The sequence below is a fragment of the Protomyctophum parallelum genome (genome assembly GCF_964188405.1).
Source record: "Protomyctophum parallelum genome assembly, chromosome: 6".
NCBI classification, from domain to species: Eukaryota; Metazoa; Chordata; class Actinopteri; order Myctophiformes; family Myctophidae; genus Protomyctophum; species Protomyctophum parallelum.
Window position 1 is genome coordinate 42,912,933 of NC_139701.1, and position 7,031 is coordinate 42,919,963.

Here is a 7,031-nt window from a genome sequence, read left to right on the forward strand (position 1 = left end):
GCTAGTCATACATATAGGGGAGAACGGGGTAAGATGAACCACTTTTTGCTTAAGTTGTCCTGGAAGCAAGGCAAAATGAGATGGCAGTAAAATCTAATGATCTACCCATATTTCAGGATGTCTTCTATCAATTGAAATGATGAGGAAGCAGCTATGACAAAGGGCCATGGAAATATGACCTTTTAAAAATAAAGTGGTCATGTGGCTCAACTTGCCCCAGTTAAGGGGTACGTTGATCCAAGTCGAGGGGCAAGTTTAATGTTAAAATCTTAAACTTGAACAGATAATGTATTCACTTATCAATAATAATATAATAACAGTTTTCCCTTTTGCAAATAGTCTTATTTATTTGTTTATTTATTATTTAAACACTATTAAGACAAATAAAGTTTGTTATTCAGAACCATATATTTGCAATATTGTTAATACAATATTGCAAACTTCTGTCAAATGAGTATGTACATGCAAATTAAAGGTCATTCAGTATAATTTGAGTAGCAAAGACTTGATAAAAAATATGAATAGTGATTCCCATTGATTCAATTTACCCCCGGACATTGGTTCATTTTACCCCAGCCACCATTTTAGAAAACAATGACTAGAATAAGCTACTTCAGACAATTTAATTGCTAAATGATTCACATGGTTCTATCCATTGGCAGATCATCAACGTGTATGATATTACATTTTAGACCTAGGTAAATTTTGCTTTGTATAGCAGTCATTTTACATGATGTGTAGAAATTTTACTTTGAACGACAAAAACAGTTCTTTGTGTAAAATAATGTTTTCTACTTTCCCCATGTGCTTCCCAACTTCACAGCCAGGTGTAAATTATGGATGCTTAATAGATTTAATGTCACATGGCAACACAGGTTTCTAGTTTTGTAGATAAAGGGGGTGGTTCAACCTAAACACTGGCTCATCTTACCCCGTTCTCCCCTACTATATGTAATTTGTAAAATAAAACAGCAAATTGTGCCTGATTTGCTGGGACCAGATTACATACATGACCATATTTCTTACGTCATCATTGAGAGCTAGTCATACATATAGGGGAGAATGGGGTAAGATTAACCACTTTTTGCTTAAGTTGTCCTGGAAGCAAGGCAAAATGAGATGGCAGTAAAATCTAATGATCTACCCATATTTCAGGCAGTAAAATCTAATGATCTACCCATATTTCAGGATGTCTTCTATCAATTGAAATGATGAGGAAGCAGCTATGACAAAGGGCCATGAAAATACGACCTTTAAAAAAAAAGTGGTTATGTGGCTCAACTTGCCCCAGTTAAGGGGTAAGTTGATCCAAGTCGAGGGGCAAGTCGAACCACATGATATTTTAATGTTAAAATCTTAAACTTGAACAGATAATGTATTCACTTATCAATAATAATATAATAACAGTTTTCCCTTTTGCAAATAGTCTTATTTATTTGTTTATTTATTATTTAAACACTATTAAGACAATTAAATAAAGTTTGTTATTCAGAACCATATATTTGCAATATTGTTAATACAATATTGCAAACTTCTGTTAAATTAGTATGTACATGCAAATTAAAGGTCATTCAGTATAATTTGAGTAGCAAAGACTTGATAAAAAATATATGAATAGTGATTCCCATTGATTCAATTTACCCCCGGACATTGGTTCATTTTACCCCAGCCACCATTTTAGAAAACAATGACTAGAATATTAAGCTACTTCAGACAATTTAATTGCTAAATGATTCACAATTCACATGGTTCTATCCATTGGCAGATCATCAACGTGTATGATATTACATTTTAGATCTAGGTACATTTTGCTTTGTTTAGCAGTCATTTTACATGATGTGTCGAAATTTTACTTTGACCGACAAAAACAGTTTTTTGTGTAAAATAATGTCTTCTACTTTTCCCATGTGCTTCCCAACTTCACAGCCAGGTGTAAATTATGGATGCTTACTAGATTTAAGGTCACATGGCAACACAGGTAGTTTTGTAGATAAAGGGGGTGGTTCAACCTAAACACTGGCTCATCTTACCCCGTTCTCCCCTACTATATGTAATTTGTAAAATAAAATAGCAAATTGTGCCTGATTTGCTGGGACCAGAGTACATGGTGTGTATATGTATAACTAGGTCTCAATGATGACGTAAGAAATATGTGGATTAAAGGACCCAATGCCAGAGTGTAATTGGTCTTCAATTGTGACGTAATGACGATATGTTTTAGTGTTGGGAGGATTAAAGGTAATGTTCCTGTGTATACATGTATGTAACCTGGTCCCAGCAAATCAGGCACAATTTACTAATCAACTTACAAATTACATATATATAGTATATGTATGACTAGCTCTCAATGATGACGTAAGAAATATGGTCATGTATGTAATCTGGTCCCAGCAAATCAGGCACAATTTGCTGTTTTATTTGCATACGCATCAAAAGTGGCGGGTTGGCTGGGACGGTTCTTGGCGCAAAGTAAACACAGTATACCACTAATCAACTTACAAATTACATATATATAGTATATGTATGACTAGCTCTCAATGATGACGTAATAAATATGGTCATGTATGTAATCTGGTCCCAGCAAATCAGGCACAATTTACTAATCAATTTACAATTTACATTATACATAGTATATGTATGACTAGCTCTCAATGATGACGTAAGAGATATGGAGGTATGGTCATGTATGTGATCTGGTCCCAGCAAATCAGGCACAATTTGCTGTTTTATTTGCATACGCATCAAAAGTGGCGGGTTGGCTGGGACGGTTTTTGGCGCAAAGTAACCACAGTATACCGCTAATCAACTTACAAATTACATATACATATATGTATAGTTAATGATGACGTAAGAAATATGTGGATTAAAGGACCCAATGCCAGAGTATAATTGGTTTTCGATGGTGACGTAATGACGATATGTTTTAGTGTTGGGAGGATTAAAGGTAATGCTCCTGTGTATACATGTATGTAATCTGGCACCACTGCCGTATCAGGCTCAATTCTGCAATTATGATAATAGGAGATTTCAATGAAGACCAATATAGTGAGAAAGGTAGAAGTATAAAGACCTTCATGTCAAGATTAGGCTTTAAACAATTAAATACAAATCCAACTACAGATTACGGAAGTAGTTTAGATCATGTATATTTTAACAAATGTGAAAGTATTATTACATAAATTGAAGTTAGAGACACATATTACTCTGATCATGATTTAGTATTAATATCACTATAGTCCAAGTTAAAATACATTTAAAACAATTGACATTGACAATAATTATACTGTATACGTGATAACATATTTTAATTCAGTTTATATACCTTTTTTTTCATCACATATCAATGATTTATTTTGTGTCTTAAGTACCAGGTCTTATTACTTAACTTAAGACCTGGAGGCGTGATCAATGCCATTTGGCTATTCTGAGTGGCCAAAGAGCATTGACCAGGTCTTAAGTTAAGTTAAGTAATAAGACCTGGTACTTAAGACTTAAAATACAGCCCACAGTGTGGCATCCCCCTAGTAGGCTACCTTCATATTTAGTAGATCCTGTGATCTTTTGTGGCCAGATGTAATTTATTGGGGTCTAGTAGGACTATAATAAATAATAAAAAAAATTATCGCTATAACATTTGGTAAATAAATATATATTTAGCCCCATGCTCGAATGCAGCTAAACAGCTGTCAAAAACAGCTAAAATCCCTAAAACGAAATAAAGCAGCAAATTAAATCAAATTAACACTCATAGTAAGGGCATTTTATCAGGTATTTGACCAATCTGGGAACTAAATCGTTACCAAGAAATTTCTTCACCAATGTGTTTCTAAAGGTGTCTAATAACATGTACTAAAAGTTTGAAATTCAACTCCCGGGGGAAACCTCATAAAAACAGCTCAAAGTCGGGGTACCGATAACCGATTTTCGAAAATTCAAAAGTGCATACATTTTACTTTTTGGACTTTTGAGGGGTCAAACTAGGGATTTTTCAGACATGCCTGAAGCCATTTGCATCCTTTTTCTCTGTTGGTCACGGGCGGACACAATATGCTGCTTTTTTTTTGTTATGATTATTTTTCTGCTTTTCTTCTAATATAGAGTGTCCCTTTGATTTCTATACTGATGTGTGTTGAGTGCACAGTAGTGAGTAGTTGATTGATGCCGCTCTTGAGGATCTATCATTTCCGACAGCCAGTGAAAGTGATGATAAGGTGGTCTCCATGGAGGTGGTTTGTTGGGGACAAAATAGATTTGAACATTGTCTCTATTCACGGAAACACCCCCTTTCATTCAATGGGTTGGATCAAAGTCACCTCTCCGGCACCACCTTTGCCAGATCTGCAGACGACAGCAGCTGTCCAACAGGGTGAAGTTGAAGGCACTTGACAAAGCTAAGATCTTGAAGCGAGCTGAAGTGAAGATTCTTCCATTCACCAACAGGACACAGATAGGAATGAACTCCATCACATTTCTTCCCATCGCTGAGCTCTCCTCACTCTGTGACACTCAACCAGCCACTTCTCACACCGGGTGATACACTCTGGGCAGCAGGGTGAGTGATCAAAGCCCAGGATCCCCACTTCCACACTCCAACTGGAATGGCTGGATGAAGAGTATCCATGCAGATAATGTCAAGCAGAGCACGCAGATTGACTTCCTCCCAGTCATCGAAAGTGACCATAATGACCACAACACCATCTTCACCACTCTCAGTGCATGCGGCTCTCTGCAGACAGGGCCACTATAGTGACGTTCGATCTTCCGATCTGGCTGAAGGCTGTGGACATGGCCAATCTACCCGTCATTCCGAGGTCGGGTGGATTTCACCTGCTGAAGTCCTACCTTGGATCTATAGGTAACATTATGGAGGATTCTGGAATACTAGAGCTGATCCAGCTGATTTATCCAGGGAGTACGACAGCCAGCCACATCCTGGATGGAGGGTGTTTACATTTATAATATAAACCTTTTAAATTCATTCGATTAATTTCCCCATTTCTCCAACACGTTTTACGGCTGTTTTCAGCACAGTACGGCAGCATGTAGCCACACTTTACGTTGCTTGTTTACATTCTGCACTGCCTGAAACTGACTGCATGTTACTTGGAAAATCAGACCCGTCTTAAGTGGTACTGTACTGTACTGTACTGTACTGTACTGTACTGTACTGTACTGTACTGTACTGTACTGTACTGTACTGTACTGTACTGTACTGTAAGCCCTCCTCCCTGGCCTGTGTGTGTCTGTGTGTTAGGCTGTGCAACAGTGACACTTGGTGGTGAACAAACGCTATTTTCGTGCTCGGACACAGCCAGGAACAGACCCAGGGAGTGCCGCACACATAGCTGTATATAGGAGTGGTTGCACCACTCAAAATGGCAAAAGTTGGAAGAAAGAGACAGTCCAATATGGGAGAGAGACGCACGGAAGTGCCTTGTGGAAAAGGATGATAGTAAAATATGCGGAGCACGTCGGAAGGGTATAGGCCTATTAGGCTATATAAGGATCAGGCATTTGTGGAATGAGCAACACAGCTAAATGTGTGGGTAGCACACATTTGCCAAAACATTTGCCAAAATGGCAAGTGGTTGGTATTTATTCACCCTTGCCACAACACTTGGTTTGGTATGGAACATTATCTCTCTCACGGCCAAGACAGAACTTGTCATCATTAAAGGCAATCCTCAATGCAGTGAGATTCTGGAGCCAGTGGCGATCCCATAACTTCAGAATCTTGGACCTAACGCCATCCTCCAGGATGACAACGCTCGCCCCGTAGCCAGGATCACAGAGTACATCCAAAATGTAGGAGTGGAAATGCTGTGAGTCCAGACCTCAACCCAATTGAACACTTGTGGGATCAGCTTGGGGCGTGCTGTACGAGATTTTGGCAAATTTAGGTATAATCCTATACCTGACAAATAAACCAAAGTACAAAAAAAAACTAAAACTAAACTATAACTAAACTAAAACTAAGCATTTCACCAAAATAAAAAACTAGCAAACCCGCTCTAAAAACTAACTAAAACTAACTGAAGAAAGAAAACAAGTCAAAACTAACTAAAACTAAACTATAATGAAAAAAAAAAAAAACTATTATAACCTTGCCGTGGAGCAGAGTGACAATGATGCTGACACTTTGATTGTGAGAGAGGCTGCTGCTACAGATGGCTCCTTTGAGGTCAGTACCATTTGTGTAGGTATTTTACTTTCATTAGCTATGACTATACTTTAAAAGAAGAGTTGACTATTTTTATATAATTTCTCATAGTTGAACATGCATTGCATATCTTCTTCTAATTTCAGGTGCGGGCAGAAGATGCAGACGTGCTGGTAATGTTGGTGCACCATAGCTCAAGAACTAATCACCCCCTTCTTCACCACATCGAAGGGCTCTTATGATGTCAGGAGGATCCGAAAAGCTCTCTCAAAAAGAAAGAGACGCTACCTGCTCTTTTGTCACGCCTTCACTGGGTGTGATACGGTTTCTGCTATCGCTGGCCATAGGAAAACAACTATGTTTGACAAGTAATAATAATAATGATGATAATAATGGAATATTTGTATATTGAAAGATCTGAAACAAATTTGCAGTTTTGTGCAGGGGACATGGATGAACATATGGACATCTTCCTTGACATAAGCACTATCAAGGATGCAGTGATTCTGGCTGGTACTGCGATCTTCCAGTACATTTACCATGGACCAGGTACGTACTAATCTGGGTGAAATTTGATACATCTTCTCACGTAAGGCAGCGGCTGGGCTGATTAAACCAGATAATCTACCTCCAACAGAGGATGCAGCTGCACAGCATTATCTCCGTGCCTATACCTACAGACCCGGGACTGATCCTTCTACAGAGCATGTCTCTGGACCCCAGTGACTATGGATGGACATTAGGTGTTCATGGTTATGAACCAGTTCCAACACTACTAGACCCCATGGCTCCTGAGGAGCTACTACAGTTCACAAGCTGCAATTGTAATGGAGATTGCAGCAACGGGCGATGCAGCTGCAAGAAGAATAAT